Source organism: Carica papaya, chromosome 8 (genome assembly GCF_054855325.1).
Source record: "Carica papaya isolate Zhongbai chromosome 8, ASM5485532v1, whole genome shotgun sequence".
Taxonomy (NCBI): Eukaryota; Viridiplantae; Streptophyta; class Magnoliopsida; order Brassicales; family Caricaceae; genus Carica; species Carica papaya.
In genome coordinates, this window is record NC_142316.1 from 20,055,416 (window position 1) to 20,070,298 (window position 14,883).

The 14,883-nt window shown below is 46.5% G+C and overlaps 4 non-coding genes and 22 pseudogenes across 4 annotated transcripts; all 26 read left to right on the forward strand.

Annotated features, from left to right (window-relative positions):
* The first annotated feature begins 499 nt into the window (after positions 1-499).
* LOC148250590 (5S ribosomal RNA) lies at positions 500-618 on the forward strand (annotated as a pseudogene).
* Positions 619-1,177: 559 nt separating this feature from the next.
* Positions 1,178-1,296, forward strand: LOC148250591 (5S ribosomal RNA). Its single transcript, XR_015814262.1, has one exon. It is a non-coding gene; the product is annotated as a 5S ribosomal RNA (ribosomal RNA).
* Positions 1,297-1,853: 557 nt separating this feature from the next.
* Positions 1,854-1,972, forward strand: LOC148250592 (5S ribosomal RNA; annotated as a pseudogene).
* A 204-nt stretch (positions 1,973-2,176) lies between these two features.
* LOC148250593 (5S ribosomal RNA) lies at positions 2,177-2,295 on the forward strand (annotated as a pseudogene).
* A 209-nt stretch (positions 2,296-2,504) lies between these two features.
* Positions 2,505-2,623, forward strand: LOC148250594 (5S ribosomal RNA). The gene has a single exon (XR_015815675.1). It is a non-coding gene; the product is annotated as a 5S ribosomal RNA (ribosomal RNA).
* Positions 2,624-3,186: 563 nt separating this feature from the next.
* Positions 3,187-3,305, forward strand: LOC148250595 (5S ribosomal RNA; annotated as a pseudogene).
* Positions 3,306-3,862: 557 nt separating this feature from the next.
* On the forward strand, positions 3,863-3,981 carry LOC148250596 (5S ribosomal RNA; annotated as a pseudogene).
* An 873-nt stretch (positions 3,982-4,854) lies between these two features.
* Positions 4,855-4,972, forward strand: LOC148250597 (5S ribosomal RNA; annotated as a pseudogene).
* Positions 4,973-5,176: 204 nt separating this feature from the next.
* LOC148250598 (5S ribosomal RNA) lies at positions 5,177-5,295 on the forward strand (annotated as a pseudogene).
* Positions 5,296-5,504: 209 nt separating this feature from the next.
* On the forward strand, positions 5,505-5,623 carry LOC148250599 (5S ribosomal RNA; annotated as a pseudogene).
* A 561-nt stretch (positions 5,624-6,184) lies between these two features.
* LOC148250600 (5S ribosomal RNA) lies at positions 6,185-6,302 on the forward strand (annotated as a pseudogene).
* Positions 6,303-6,506: 204 nt separating this feature from the next.
* LOC148250601 (5S ribosomal RNA) lies at positions 6,507-6,625 on the forward strand (annotated as a pseudogene).
* Positions 6,626-7,188: 563 nt separating this feature from the next.
* LOC148250602 (5S ribosomal RNA) lies at positions 7,189-7,307 on the forward strand (annotated as a pseudogene).
* Positions 7,308-7,512: 205 nt separating this feature from the next.
* LOC148250603 (5S ribosomal RNA) lies at positions 7,513-7,631 on the forward strand. Its single transcript, XR_015816053.1, has one exon. It is a non-coding gene; the product is annotated as a 5S ribosomal RNA (ribosomal RNA).
* Positions 7,632-8,515: 884 nt separating this feature from the next.
* Positions 8,516-8,634, forward strand: LOC148250604 (5S ribosomal RNA; annotated as a pseudogene).
* Positions 8,635-8,841: 207 nt separating this feature from the next.
* Positions 8,842-8,960, forward strand: LOC148250605 (5S ribosomal RNA; annotated as a pseudogene).
* A 559-nt stretch (positions 8,961-9,519) lies between these two features.
* LOC148250606 (5S ribosomal RNA) lies at positions 9,520-9,638 on the forward strand (annotated as a pseudogene).
* A 204-nt stretch (positions 9,639-9,842) lies between these two features.
* Positions 9,843-9,961, forward strand: LOC148250607 (5S ribosomal RNA). The gene has a single exon (XR_015814759.1). It is a non-coding gene; the product is annotated as a 5S ribosomal RNA (ribosomal RNA).
* Positions 9,962-10,520: 559 nt separating this feature from the next.
* On the forward strand, positions 10,521-10,639 carry LOC148250608 (5S ribosomal RNA; annotated as a pseudogene).
* A 562-nt stretch (positions 10,640-11,201) lies between these two features.
* Positions 11,202-11,320, forward strand: LOC148250609 (5S ribosomal RNA; annotated as a pseudogene).
* A 205-nt stretch (positions 11,321-11,525) lies between these two features.
* LOC148250610 (5S ribosomal RNA) lies at positions 11,526-11,644 on the forward strand (annotated as a pseudogene).
* A 561-nt stretch (positions 11,645-12,205) lies between these two features.
* On the forward strand, positions 12,206-12,323 carry LOC148250611 (5S ribosomal RNA; annotated as a pseudogene).
* Positions 12,324-12,851: 528 nt separating this feature from the next.
* Positions 12,852-12,970, forward strand: LOC148250612 (5S ribosomal RNA; annotated as a pseudogene).
* A 563-nt stretch (positions 12,971-13,533) lies between these two features.
* On the forward strand, positions 13,534-13,652 carry LOC148250613 (5S ribosomal RNA; annotated as a pseudogene).
* A 204-nt stretch (positions 13,653-13,856) lies between these two features.
* Positions 13,857-13,975, forward strand: LOC148250614 (5S ribosomal RNA; annotated as a pseudogene).
* A 563-nt stretch (positions 13,976-14,538) lies between these two features.
* On the forward strand, positions 14,539-14,657 carry LOC148250615 (5S ribosomal RNA; annotated as a pseudogene).
* The last annotated feature ends 226 nt before the right edge of the window (positions 14,658-14,883 follow it).

The window sequence follows — 14,883 nt, forward strand, 5'->3', positions numbered from 1 at the left end:
TACACAAATGTGAGTCAAGAAGCAGGGGCATTTTAATCGATATTAGAACGAGAAGGAGAGGTGCAGTGTGAACGCACAAGGAAACAATTGACGGGAGGGGGAGGGAAGGAGAAGGAGTGTATGTATTTTCAGCACGAAATGAAACAGGTGCGATCATACCAGCACTAATGCAATGGATTCTATCAGAACTCCGTAGGTAAGGGTGCTTGGGCGAGAGTAGTACTAGAATGGGTTACCTCCTGCGAAGTCCTTATATTTCACCCATTTTCTTGTGAAGTCCTCGTGTTGCACCCATTTTTTTGCAGATGATTCTTTTGACGTTACGCGCGACTTGAATTATGGTCCTCAGGTTTATTTGCAAATGTGAGTCACGGCGCCGTAGCATTTTACTTGATATTAGAACGAGAACGGGAGGTGCAGTGCGCACGCACAAGGAAACAAATGAAGGGAGGGGGAAGAAAGGGGAATGAGTTTACGTATTTGCAGCCCGAAATTAAACAGGTGCGATCATACCAGCACTAATGTACCAGATCCCATCAGAACTCCGCAGTGAAGTGTGCTTGGGCGAGATTAGTACTCGGATGGGTGACCTCCTGGGAAGTCCTCGTGTCCCACCAATTTTTTTTCAGACGGGTCGTTCGACGTTACGCGCGTCTGGAACTAGGGTCCGCTGGTTTATACGCAAATTTGAGTCAAGAAGCAGGGGCATTTTAATCGATATTAGAACGAGAAGGAGAGATGCAGAGTGCACGCACAAGGAAACAAACGACGGGAGGGGGGATGGAGGGAGAAAAAGTGTATGTATTTGCAGCGCAGAATGAAACATGAGCAATCATACCAGCACCAATGCAACGGATTCTATCAGAACTCCGCAAGTTAAAGGGTGCTTGGGCGAGAGTAGCACAAGGATGGGTGACCTCCTGCGAAGTCCTTATATTTCACCCATTTTCTTAGGAAGTTCTCGTGTTGCACCCATTTTTTTACAGATGATTCTTTCGACGATACGCGCGACTTGAATTATGGTCCTCAGGTTTATTCGCAAATGTGAGTCACGGCACCGTAGCATTTTACTTGATATTAGAACGAGCACGGGAGGTGCAGTGCGCACGCACAAGGAAACAAATGACGGGAGGGGGAAGAAAGGAGGAGTTTATGTATTTGCAGCGCAAAATTAAACGGGTGTGATCATACCAGCATTAATGCACCGGATCCCATCAGAACTCCGCAGTTAAGTGTGCTTGGGCGAGAGTAGTACTCAGATGGGTGACCTCCTGGGAAGTCCTCGTGTCGCACCAATTTATTTTCAGATGGGTCGTTCGACGTTACGCGCGACTGGAACTAGGGTCCGCTGGTTTATACGCAAATGTGAGTCAAGAAGCAGGGGCATTTTAATCGATATTAGAAGGAGAGGTGCAGTGTGAACGCACAAGGAAACAACTGACGGGAGGGGGAGGGAAGGAGAAGAAGTGTATGTATTTTCAGCACGAAATGAAACAGGTGCGATCACACCAGCACTAATGCAACGGATTCTATCAGAACTCCGTAGGTAAGGGTTCTTGGGCGAGAGTAGTACTAGCATGGGTTACCTCCTGCGAAGTCCTTATATTTCACCTATTTTCTTGTGAAGTCCTCGTGTTGCACCCATCTTCTTTTTTTGAGATGTGCCGTTCGACGTTACGCGCGACTTTAATTATGGTCCGCAGATTTATTCGCAAATGAGAGTTATGGCACCGTGGCATTTTACTTGATATTTGAACGAGAACAAGAGGTGCAGTGCGCACGCACAAGGAAACAAATGACGGGAGGGGGAAGAAAAGAGAAGGAGTATATGTATTTGCAGCGCCAAATTAAACGGGTGCGATCATACCAGCATTAATGTCCCGGACCCCATCAGAACTCCGCAGTTAAGTGTGCTTGGGCGAGAGTAGTACTCGGATGGGTGACCTCTTAGGAAGTCCTCGTATCGCAACAATTTTTTTTCAGATGGGTCGTTCGACGTTACGCGCGACTGGAACTATGGTCCACTGGTTTATACGCAAATGTGAGTCAAAAATCAGGGGCATTTTTATCGATATTAGAACGAGAAGGAGAGGAGCAGTGTGAACGCACAAGAAAACAAATGATGGGAGGGAGGGAGGGAAGAAGGAGTGTATGTATTTTCAGCACGAAATTAAACAGGTGCGGTCACACCAGCACAAATGCACCGGATCCCATCAGAACTCCGAAGTTAAGTGTGCTTTGGTGAAAGTAGTACAATGATGGGTTACCTCCTGGGAAGTTCTCGTGTTGCACCCATTTTCTTTTTTTCAGATGTGCCGTTCGACGTTACGCGCGACTTTAATTATGGTCCGTAGATTTATTCGCAAATGTGAGTCACGGCACCGTGGCATTTTACTTGATATTTGAACGAGAACAAGAGGTGCAGTGCGCACGAACAAGGAAACAAATGATGGGAGGGGGAAGAAAGGAGAAGGAGTTTATGTATTTGCAGCGCGAAATTAAACTGGTGCGATCATACCAGCACTAATGCACCGGATCCCATCAGAACTCCGCAGATAAGTGTGCTTGGGCGAGAGTAGTACTCGGATGGGTGACCTCCTGGGAAGTCCTCGTGTCGCACTAATTTTTTTTTTCAGACGGGTCGTTCGACGTTACGCGGGACTGGAACTAGGGTCCACTGGTTTATACGCAAATGTCAGTCAAGAAGCAGGGGCATTTTAATCGATATTAGAACGAGTAGGAGAGATGCAGAGTGCACGCACAAGGAAACAAATGACGAGAGCGGTGATGGAGGGAGAAAAAGTGTACGTATTTGCAGCGCAGAATGAAACATGAGCAATCATACCAGCACCAATGCAACGGATTCTATTAGAACTCCGCAAGTTAGGGGTGCTTGGGCGAGAGTAGCACTAGGATGGGTGACCTCCTTCGAAGTCCTTATATTTCACCCATTTTCTTAGGAAGTCCTCGTGTTGCACCCATTTTTTTGCAGATGATTCTTTCGACGATACGCGCGACTTGAATTATGGTCCTCAGGGTTATTCGCAAATGTGAGTCATGGCACCGTAGCATTTTACTTGATATAAGAACGAGCACGGGAGGTGCAGTGCGCACGCACAAGGAAACAAATGGCGGGAGGGGTAAGAAAGGAGAATGAGTTTATGTATTTGCAGCGCGAAATTAAACAAGTGCGATCATAACAGCACTAATGCACCGGATCCCATCAGAACTCCGCAGTTAAGTGTGCTTGGGCGAGATTAGTACTCGGATGGGTGAGCTCCTAGGAAATCCTCATGTCGCACCAATATTTTTTCAGACGGGTCGTTCGACGTTACGCGCGTCTGGAACTAGGGTCCGCTGGTTTATACGCAAATGTGAGTCAAGAAGCAGGGGCATTTTAATCGATATTAGAACGAGAAGGAGAGGTGCAGTGTGAACGCACAAGGAAACAATTGATGGGCGGGGGAGGGAAGGAGAAGGAGTGTATGTATTTTCAGCGCGAAATGAAACAGGTGCGATCATACCACACAAATGCAATGGATTCTATCAGAACTCCGTTGGTAAGGGTGCTTGGGCGAGAGTAGTACTAGCATGGGTTACCTCTTGCGAAGTCCTTATATTTCACCCATTTTCTTGTGAAGTCCTCGTGTTGCACCCATTTTTTTGCAGATGATTCTTTCGATGTTACGCGCGACTTGAATTATGGTCCTCAGGTTTATTCGCAAATGTGAGTCACGACGCTGTAGCATTTTACTTGATATTAGAACGAGAACGGGAGGTGCAGTGCGCACGCACAAGGAAACAAATGACGGGAGGGGAAGAAAGGGGAATGAGTTTATGTATTTCCAGCGCGAAATTAAACAGGTGCTATCATACCAGCACTAATGGACCGGATCCCATCAGAACACCGCAGTTAAGTGTGCTTGGGCGATATTAGTCCTTGGATGGGTGACCTCCTGGGAAATCCTCGTGTCGCACCAATTTTTTTTCAGACGGGTCGTTCGACGTTACGCGCGTCTAGAAGTAGGGTCCGCTGGTTCATACGCAAATGTGAGTCAAGAAGCAGGGGCATTTTAATCGATATTAAAACGAGAATGAGAGATGAAGTGTGAACGCACAAGGAAACAAATGACGGAGGGGGAAGAAAGGAGAAGGAGTGTATGTATTTGCAGCGCGAAATTAAATTACCAGCACTAAAGCCCCGGATCCCATTAGAACTCCGCAGTTAGGTGTGCTTGGGCAAGAGTAGTACTCGGATGGGTGACCACTTGGGAAGCCCTCGTGTTGCACCTTTTTTTTCTCGGATGGGTTGTTCGACGTTACGCGCGAATGGAATTATAAACCGCTGGTTCATTTGCAAAGGTGAGTCACGGTGCCGGGGCATATTTCTTGATATTAGAACGAGAAAGAGAGATGCAGAGTGCACGCACAAGGAAACAAATGACGGGAGGGGGGATGGGAGGAGAAAGAGTGTATGTATTTGCAGTGCAGAATGAAACATGAGAGATCATACCAGCACTAATGCAATGAATTCTATCAAAACTCCGCAGTTAAGGGTGCTTGGGCGAGAAAAGTACTCCGATGGGTGACCTCCTGTGAAGTCCTTATATTTCACCCATTTTCTTGGGAGGTCCTCGTGTTGCACCCATCTTTTTGCAGATGATTCTTTCGACGTTAAGCGCGACTTGATTTATGGTCCGCAGGTTTATTCGCAAATGTGATTCACGGCGCCGTGACATTTTACTTGATATTAGAACGAGTACGGGAGGTACAGTTCGCACACACAAGAAAACAAATGACGGGTGGAGGAAGAAAAGAGAAGGAGTGTATGTATTTGAAGCCCAAATTTAAACAAGTGGCATCATACCAGCACTAATGCACTGGATCCCATCAGAACTCTACAGTTAAGTGTGCTTGGGCGAGAGTAGTACTCGGATGGGTGACCTCTTGGGAAGTCCTCGTATCGCAACAATTTTTGTTCAGATGGGTCGTTCGACGTTACGCGCGACTGGAACTATGGTCCGCTGGTTTATACGCAAATGTGAGTCAAGAATCAGGGGCATTTTAATCCATATTTGAACGAGAAGGAGAGGTGCAGTGTGAACGCACAAGGAAACAAATGATGAGAGGGGGGGAGGGAAGAAGGAGTGTATGTATTTTCAGCACGAAATTAAACAGGTGCGGTCACACCAGCACTAATGCACCGGATCCCATCAGAACTCCGCAGTTAAGTGTGCTTTGGCAAAAGTAGTACAATGATGGGTTACCTCCTGGGAAGTTCTCGTGTTGCACCCATTTTCTTTTTTTCAGATGTGCCGTTCGACGTTACGCGCGACTTTAATTATGGTCCGCATATTTATTCGCAAATGTGAGTCACGGCGGCATGGCATTTTACTTGATATTTGAACGAGAACGAGAGGTGCAATGCGCACGCACAAGGGAACAAATGACGGGAGAGGAAATAAAGTAGAAGGAGTGTATGTATTTGCAGCACGAAATTAAACAGGTGCGATCATACCAGCACTACAGCCCCGGATCGCATCAGAACTCTGCAGTTAAGTGTGCTTGGGTGAGAGTAGTACTCGGATCGGTGACCACCTGGGAAGCCCACGTGTTGCACCTTTTTTTTTTCGGATGGGTTGTTCGACGTTACGCGCTAATGGAATTATAAACTGCTGGTTCATTTTCAAAGGTGAGTCACGGTGCCGGGGCATATTACTTGATATTAGAACGACAAAGAGAGATGCAGAGTGCACGCACAAGGAAACAAATGACGGGAGGGGGGATGGGAGGAGAAAGAGTGTATGTATTTGCAGTGCAGAATGAAACATGAGGGATCATACCAGCACTAATGCAACGGATTCTATCAGAACTCCGCAGTTAAGGTTGCTTGGGCGAGAAAAGTACTCGGATGGGTGACCTCCTGCGAAGTCCTTATATTTCACCCATTTTCTTGGGAGGTCCTCGTGTTGCACCCATCTTTTTGCAGATGATTCTTTCGACGTTACTCGGGACTTGATTTATGGTCCGCAGGTTTATTCGCAAATATGAGTCATGGTGCCGTGGCATTTTACTTGATATTAAAACAAGTACGGGAGGTGCAGTTCGCACGCACAAGGAAACAAATGACGGGAGGAGGAAGAAAAGAGAAGGAGTGTATCTATTTGAAGCGCAAAATTAAACAAGTGGCATCATACCAGCACTAATGCACTAGATCCCATCAGAACTCTGTAGTTAAGTGTGCTTGGGCGAGATTAATACTCGGATGGGTGACCTCTTGGGAAGTCCTTCTATCGCAACAATTTTTTTTCAGATGGGTCGTTCGACGTTACGCGCAACTGGAACTATGGTCCGCTGGCTTATACGCAAATGTGAGTCAAGAATCAGGGGCATTTTAATCGATATTAGAACGAGAAGGAGAGGTGCAGTGTGAACGCACAAGGAAACAAATGATGGAAGGGGGGGAGGGAAGAAGGAGTTTATGTATTTTCAGAACGAAATTAAATAGGTGCGGTCACACCAGCACAAATGCACCGGATCCCATCAGAACTCCGCAGTGAAGTGTGCTTTGGCGAAAGTAGTACAATGATGGGTTACCTCCTGGGAAGTTCTCGTGTTGCACCCATCTTCTTTTTTTCAGATGTGCCGTTCGACGTTAAGCGCGACTTTAATTATGGTCCGCAGATTTATTCGCAAATGTGAGTCACGGTGCCGTGGCATTTTGCTTGATATTTGAACGAGAACGAGAGGTGCAATGCGCACGCACAAGGAAACAAAAGACGGGAGGGGGAAGAAAGGAGAAGGAGTGTATGTATTTACAGCGCGAAATGAAACAGGTGCGATCATACCAGCACTAATGCAACGGATTCTATCAGAAATCCGTAGGTAAGGGTGCTTAGGCGAGAGTAGTACTAGCATGGGTTACCTCCTGCGAAGTCCTTATATTTGACCTATTTTCTTGTGAAGTCCTCGTGTTGCACCCATTTTTTTGCAGATAATTCTTTCGACGTTACGCGCGACTTGTATTATGGTCCTCAGGTTTATTCGCAAATGTGAGTCACGGCGCTGTATCATTTTACTTGATATTAGAACGAGAACGGGAGGTGCAGTGCGCACGCACAAGGAAACAAATGACGGGAGGGGGAAGAAAGGGGAATGAGTTTATGTATTTGCAGCGCAAAATTAAACAGGTGCGATGATACCAGCACTAATGCACCGGATCCCATCAGAACTCCGCAGTGAAGTGTTCTTGGGTGAGATTAGTACTCAGATGGGTGACCTCCTGGGAAGTCCTCGTGTCGCACCAATTTTTTTTCAGACGGGTCGTTCGACGTTACGCGCGTCTGGAACTAGGGTCCGCTGGTTTATACGCGAATGTGAGTCAAGAAGCAGGGGCATTTTAATCGATATTAGAACGAGAATGAGAGGTGAAGTGTGAACGCACAAGGAAACAAATGACGGGAGGGGGAAGAATGGAGAAGGAGTGTATGTATTTGCAGCGCAAAATTAAACAGGTGCGATCATACCAGCACTAAAGCTCCGGATCCCATCAGAACCCCGTAGTTAAGTGTGCTTGGGCGAGGGTAGTACTCGGATGGGTGACCACTTGGGAAGCCCTCGTGTTGCACCTATTTTTTTTCGGATGGGTTGTTCGACGTTACGCGCGAATGGAATTATAAACCGCTGGTTCATTTGCAAAGGTGAGTCACGGTGCCGGGGCATATTACTTGATATTAGAACGAGAAAGAGAGATGAAGAGTGCACGCACAAGGAAACAAATGACGGGAAGAGGGATGGAAGGAGAAAGAGTGTATGTATTTGCAGTGTAGAATGAAACATAAGGGATCATACCAGCACTAATGCAACGGATTCTATCAAAACTCCACAGTTAAGGGTGCTTGGGCGAGAGTAGTACTTCGGATGGGTGACCACTTGGGAAGTCCTCGTGTTGCACCCATTTTCTTGGGAGGTCCTCGTGTTGCACCCATCTTTTTGCAGATGATTCTTTTGACGTTAGGCACGACTTGATTTATCGTCCGCAGGTTTATTCACAAATTTGAATCACGGCGCCGTGGCATTTTACTTGATATTATAACGAGTACGGGAGGTGCAGTGCGCACGCACAAGGAAACAAATGACGGGAGGAGGAAGAAAAGAGAAGGAGTGTATGTATTTGAAGCGCAAAATTAAACAAGTGGCATCATACTAGCACTAATCCACTGGATCCCAGCAGAATTCTGCAGTTAAGTGTGCTTGGGCGAGAGTAGTACTCGGATGGGTGACCTCTTGAGAAGTCCTCGTATCGCAACAATTTTTTATCAGATAGGTCGTTCGACATTACGAGCGACTGGAACTATGGTCCGCTGGTTTATACGCAAATGTGAGTCAAGAATCAGGGGCATTTTAATCGATATTAGAACGAGAAGGAGAGGTGCAATGTGAACGCAAATGGAAACAAATGATGGGAGGGCGGGAGGGAAGAAGGAGTGTATGTATTTTCAGCACGAAATTAAACAGGTGCGGTCACACCAGCACAAATGCACCGGATCCCATCAGAACTCCGCAGTTAAGTGTGTTTTGGCGAAAGTAGTACAATGATGGGTTACCTCCTGGGAAGTTCTCGTGTTGCACCCATTTTTTTTTTCAGATGTGCCGTTCGACGTTACGCGCGACTCTAATTATGGTCTGCAGATTTATTCGCAAATGTGAGTCACGGCGCTGTAGCATTTTTCTTGATATTTGAACGAGAACGAGAGGTTCAGTGCGCACGCATAAGGAAACAAATGACGGGAGGGGGAAGAAAGGAGAAGGAGTTTATGTATTTGCAGCGCGAAATTAAACAGGTGCGATCATACCAGCACTAATGCACCGAATCCCATCAGAACTCCACAACTAAGTGTGCTTGGGCGAGAGTAGTACTCGGATGGGTGACCTCCTGGGAAGTCCTCGTGTCGCACTAATTTTTTTTTTAGACGGGTCCTACGACGTTACGCGCGACTGGAACTAGGGTCCACTGGTTTATACGCAAATGTGAGTCAAGAAGCAGGGGCATTTTAATCGATACTAGAACGAGAAGTAGAGGTGCAGTGTGAACGCACAAGGAAATAATTGATGGGAGGGGGAGGGAAGGAGAAGGAGTGTATGTATTTTCAGCGCGAAATGAAACAGGTGCGATCATACCACACTAATGCAATGGATTCTATATGAACTCCGTAGGTAAGGGTGCTTGGGCGAGAGTAGTACTAGCATGGGTTACCTCCTGCGAAGTCCTTATATTTCACCCATTTTCTTGTGAAGTTCTCGTGTTGCACCCATTTTTTTGCAGATGATTTTTTCGACGTTACGCGCGACTTGAATTATGGTCCTCAGGTTTATTCGCAAATGTGAGTCACGGCGCTGTAGCATTTTACTTGATATTAGAACGAGAACGGGAGGTGCAGTGTGCACGCACAAGGAAACAAATGACGGGAGGTGGAAGTAAGGGGAATGAGTGTATGTATTTGCAGCGCGAAATTAAACAAGTGCTATCATACCACCACTAATGCACCGGATCCCATCAGAACTCCGCAGTTAAGTGTGCTTGGGCGATATTAGTACTCGGATGGAAGGCCTCCTCGGAAATCCTCGTGTCGCACCAATTTTTTTTCAGACGGGTCGTTCGACGTTACGCGCGTCTGGAACTAGGGTCCGCTGGTTTATACGCAAAAGTGAGTTAAGAAGCAGGGGCATTTTAATCGATATTAGAACGAGAAGGAGAGATGAAGTGTGAACGCACAAGGAAACAAATGACGGAGGGGAAAGAAAGGAGAAGGAGTGTATGTATTTGCAGCGCGGAATTAAACAGGTGCGATCATACCAGCACTAAAGCCCCGGATCCCATCAGAACTCCGCAGTTAGGTGTGCTTGGGCGAGAGTAGTACTCGGATGGGTGACCACTTGGGAAGCCCTCGTGTTGCACCTTTTTTTTCTCGTATGGGTTGTTCGACGTTACGCTCGAATGGAATTATAAACCGCTGGTTCATTTGCAAAGGTGAGTCACGGTGCCGGGGCATATTACTTGATATTAGAACGAAAAAGAGAGATGCAAAGTGCACGCACAAGGAAACAAATGACGGGAGGGGGGATGGGAGGAGAAAGAGTGTATGTATTTGCAGTGCAGAATGAAACATGAGGGATCATACCAGCACTAATGCAACGGATTCTATCAGAACTCCGCAGTTAAGGGTGCTTGGGCGAGAAAAGTACTCGGATGGGTGACCTCCTGCGAAGTCCTTATATTTCACCCATTTTCTTGTGAAGTCCTCGTGTTGCACCCATTTTTTTGCAGATGATTCTTTCGACGTTACGCGCGACTTTAATTATGGTCCTCAGGTTTATTCGCAAATGTGAGTCACGGTGCTGTAGCATTTTCTTGATATTTGAACGATAACGGGAGGTGCAGTGCGCACGCACAAGGAAACAAATGACGGGAGGGGGAAGAAAGGATAAGGAGTTTATGTATTTGCAGTGCGAAATTAAACAGGTGTGATCATACTAGCACTAATGCACCGGATCCCATCAGAACTCCGCAGTTAAGTGTGCTTGGGCGAGAGTAGTACTCGGATGGGTGACATCCTAGAAAGTCCTCGTGTCGCACTAATTTTTTTTTCAGATGGGTCGTTCGACGTTACGCACGACTGGAACTAGGGTCCACTGGTTTATACGCAAATGTGAGTCAAGAAGCAGGGGCATTTTAATCGATATTAGAAGGAGAAGGAGAGATTCAGAGTGCACGCAAAAGGATACAAATGACGGGAGGGGGGATGGAGGGAAAAAAAGTGTATGTATATGCAGCGCAGAATGAAATATGAGCAATCATACCAGCACCAATGCAACGGATTCTATCAGAACTCCGCAAGTTAAGGGTTCTTAGGCGAGAGTAGCTCTAGGATGGGTGACCTCCTGCGAAGTCCTTATATTTCACCCATTTTCTTAGGAAGTCCTCGTGTTGCACCAATTTTTTTGCAGATGATTCTTTCGACGATACGCGAGACTTGAATTATGGTCCTCAGGTTTATTCGCAAATATGAGTCACGGCACCGTAGCATTTCACTTGATATTAGAACGAGCACGGGAGGTGCAGTGCGCACTCACAAGGAAACAAATGACGGGAGGGGGAAGAAAGGGGAATGAGTTTATGTATTTGCAGCGCGAAATTAAACAGGTGCGATCATACCAGCACTAATGCACCGGATCCTATCAGAACTCCGCAGTTATGTGTGCTTGGGCGAGATTAGTACTCGGATGGGTGACCGCCTGGGAAGTACTCGTGTCGCACCAAGTTTTTTTCAGACGGGTCATTCGACGTTACGCACTTCTGGAACTAGGGTCCGCTGGTTTATACGGAAATGTGAGTCAAGAAGCAAGGGCATTTTAATCGATATTAGAATGAGAATGAGAGGTGAAGTGTGAACGCACAAGGAAACAAATGACGGGAGGGGGAAGAAAGGAGAAGGAGTGTATGTATTTGCAGCGTGAAATTAAACAGGTGCGATCATATCAGCATTAAAGCTCCGGATCCCATCAGAACTCCGCAGTTAAGTGTGTTTGGGCGGGAGTAGTACTCGGATGGGTGACCACTTGGGAAGCCCTCGTGTTGCACCAATTTTTTTTCGGATGGGTTGTTCGACGTTACGTGCGAATGGAATTATAAACCGCTGGTTCATTTGCAAAGGTGAGTCACGGTGCCGGGGCATATTACTTGATATTAGAACGAGAAAGAGAGATGCAGAGTGCACGCACAAGGAAACAAATGACGGGAGGAGGGATGGGAGTAGAAAGAGTGTATGTATTTGCAGTACAGAATGAAACATGAGGGATCATACCAGCACTAATGCAACGGATTCTATCAGAACTCCGCAGTTAAGGGTGCTTGGGCGAGAAAAGTACTCGTATGGGTGACCTCCTGCGAAGTCCTTATATTTCACCCATTTTCTTGGGAGGTCCTCGTGTTTCACCCATCTTTTTGCAGATGATTCTTTCGACGTTACGCGCGACTTGATTTATGGTCCGCAGGTTTATTCGCAAATGTGAGTCACGGCACCGTGGCATTTTACTTGATATTAGAACGAGTACGGGAGGTGCAGTGCACACGCACAAGGAAACAAATGACGGGAGGTGGAAGAAAAGAGAAGGAGTGTATGTATTTGAAGCGCAAAATTAAACAAGTGGCATCATACCAGCACTAATGCACTAGATCCCATCAGAACTCTGCAGTTAAGTGTGCTTGGGTGAGAGTAGTACTCGGATGGTTGACCTCTTGGGAAGTCCTCGTATCGCAACAATTTTTTTTCAGATGGGTCGTTCGACGTTACGCGCGACTGGAACTATGGTCCACTTGTTTATACGCAAATGTGAGTCAAGAATCAGGGGCATTTTAATCGATATTAGAACGAGAAGGAGAGGTGCAGTGTGAACGCACAAGGAAGCAAATGATGGGAGGGGGGGAGGGAAGAAGGAGTGTATGTATTTTCAGCACCAAATTAAACAAGTGCGGTCACACCAGCATAAATGCTCCGGATCCCATAGAACTCCGCAGTTAACTGTGCTTTGGCGAAAGTAGTACAATGATGGGTTACCTCCTGGGAAGTTCTCATGTTGCACCCATTTTTTTTTCAGATGTGCCGTTCGATGTTACGCGCGACTTTAATTATGGTCCGCTGATTTATTCGCAAATGTGAGTCACGGCACCGTGGCATTTTACTTGATATTTGAACGAGAACGAAAGGTGCAGTGCGCACGCACATGTAAACAAATGACGGGAGGGGGAAGAGAGGAAAAGGAGTTTATGTATTTGCAGCGCGAAATTAAACAGGTGCGATCATACCAGCACTAATGCACCGGATCCCATCAGAACTTCGCAGTTAAATGTGCTTTGGCGAGAGTAGTACTCGTATGGGTGACCTCTTGGGAAGTCCTCGTGTCGCACTAATTTTTTTTTCAGACGGGTCGTTCGACGTTACACGCGACTGGAACTAGGGTCCACTGGTTTATACGCAAATGTGAGTCAAGAAACAGGGGCATTTTAATCGATATTAGAACGAGAAAGAGAGATGCAGAGTGCACGCACAAGGAAACAAATGACGGGAGGGGGGGATAGAGGGAGAAAAAGTGTATGTATTTGCAGCGCAGAATGAAACATGAGCAATCATACCAGCACCAATGAAATGGATTCTATCAGAACTCCGCAAGTTAAGGGTTCTTGGGCGAGAGTAGCACTAGGGTGGCTGACCTCCTGCGAAGTCCTTATATTTCACCCATTTTCTTAGGAAGTCCTCGTGTTTCACCTATTTTTTTGCAGATGATTCTTTCGACGATACGCGCGACTTGAATTATGGTCCTCAGGTTTATTCGCAAATGTGAGTCACGGCACCGTAGTATTTTAATTGATATTAGAACGAGCACGGGAGGTGCAGTGCGCACGCACAAGGAAACAAATGACGGTAGGGGGAAGAAAGGAGAAGGAGTTTATGTATTTGCAGCGCGGAATTAAACGGGTGCGATCATACCAGTACTAATGCACTGGATCCCATCAGAACTCTGCAGTTAAGTGTGCTTGGGCGAGAGTCGTACTCGGATTGGTGACCACCTGGGAAGTCCTTGTGTCGCACTAATTTTTTTTCAGATGGGTCGTTCGACGTTACGCGCGACTGGAACTATGGTCCGCTGGTTTATACGCAAATGTGAGTCAAGAATCAAGGGCATTTTAATCGATATTAGAACGAGAATGAGAGGTGCAGTGTGAACGCACAAGGAAACAAATGATGGGAAGGGGGGAGGGAAGAAGGAGTGTATGTATTTTCAGCACGAAATTAAACAGGTGCGGTCACACCAGCACAAATGCACCGGATCCCATTAGAACTCCGCAGTTAAGTGTGCTTTGGTGAAAGTAGTACAATGAGGGGTTACCTCCTGGGAAGTTCTCGTGTTGCACCAATTTTCTTTTTTTCAGATGTGCCGTTCGACGTTACGCGCGACTTGAATTATGGTCCGCAGATTTATTCGCAAATGTGAGTCACGGCGCCGTGGCATTTTACTTGATATTTGAACGAGAACGAGAGGTGCAGTGCGCACGCACAAGGAAACAAATGACGGGAGGGGGAAGAAAGGAGAAGGAGTGTATGTATTTGCAGCGCGAAATGAAACAGGTGCGATCATACCAGCACTAATGCAACGGATTCTATCAGAACTCTGTAGGTAAGGGTGCTTGGGCGAGAGTAGTACTAGCATGGGTTACCTCCTGCGAAGTCCTTATATTTCACCCATTTTCTTGTGAAGTCCTCGTGTTGTACCCATTTTTTTGCAGATGATTCTTTCGACGTTATGCGCGACTTGAATTATGGTCCTCAGGTTTATTCATAAATGTGAGTCACGGCACTGTAGTATTTTACTTGATATTAGAACGAGAACGGGAGGTGCAGTGCGCACGCACAAGGATACAAATGACGGGAGGGGGAAGAAAGGGGAATGAGTTTATGTATTTGTAGCGCAAAATTAAACAGGTGCGATCATACCAGCACTAATGCACCGGATCCCATCAGAACTCCACAGTGAAGTGTGCTTGGGCGAGATTAGTACTCGGATGGGTGACCTCCTGGGATGTTCTCGTGTCGCACTAATTTTTTTTTTCAGACGGGTCGTTCGACGTTACGCGCGACTGGAACTAGGGTCCACTGGTTTATTCGCAAATGTGAGTCAAGAAGCAGGGGCATTTTAATCGATATTAGAACGAGAAGGAGAGATGCAGAGTGCACGCACAAGGAAACAAATGACGGGAGGGGGGATGGGAGGAGAAATAGTGTATGTATTTACAGTGCAGAATGAAACATGAGCAATCATACCAGT